The sequence below is a fragment of the Podarcis tiliguerta genome (genome assembly GCF_965153285.1).
Source record: "Podarcis tiliguerta genome assembly, chromosome: 1".
In the NCBI taxonomy this organism is placed as follows: domain Eukaryota; kingdom Metazoa; phylum Chordata; class Lepidosauria; order Squamata; family Lacertidae; genus Podarcis; species Podarcis tiliguerta.
The window spans coordinates 85731999-85732681 of NC_139534.1; positions in this window are offsets into that span (position 1 = coordinate 85731999).

Below are 683 nucleotides of genomic sequence, written 5' to 3' on the forward strand. Positions count from 1 at the left end.
AATCTGACACCAGATCCAGAGGCACACAGAACGCCATCACCAATCAACCACACCAGACCCAAACCCAGACCCTCTCCACAGATAAATTACAGACACCATCCAGTAGCCAAACCAGGGTGGCACCTCCGGATGCTGCACCCCCCTGCAATCCCTACACAGATCTGGCTGGCACAGGCCACAAAACCACAGCTCGCCCCTATACACGAAGCCAAGCCAGAGCACAACCAAGTGCAGTACAGCCATCTTCTCAGAAAAACTCTTCACAAAGTTCAAGAGTTCAAGACACGAAGGCTTTAGCAACTAATCCACACCTAATGACCCACCTAAGTGGGATTCAGGAAATCACTCAAGAAATCACTCAAGATATCCCTCAAGTAATTAAGGAACAAAAGAAGAAAAGGCACACCAGCCTGGGAACCTCCTCTCTGCCCAGAACATTGGAGGCTATACACCACACCTCCTCAACAGTATTTATAGGAACTCAAACACTGAGATCCTGCTCTGTTCCAGTAACAAGAAGCCGAAAGCACCAGCCTGAAGATGACGAGTGAGACCTCGTCGAAACGTCGCCTAGACACCCCAACTTTTACACGGGAAGACACCCGAGGACACCAAAACCTGCATTCCTGTACCCGTGAAAATCTACGAAAGCATATATATATATATATATATATATATATATA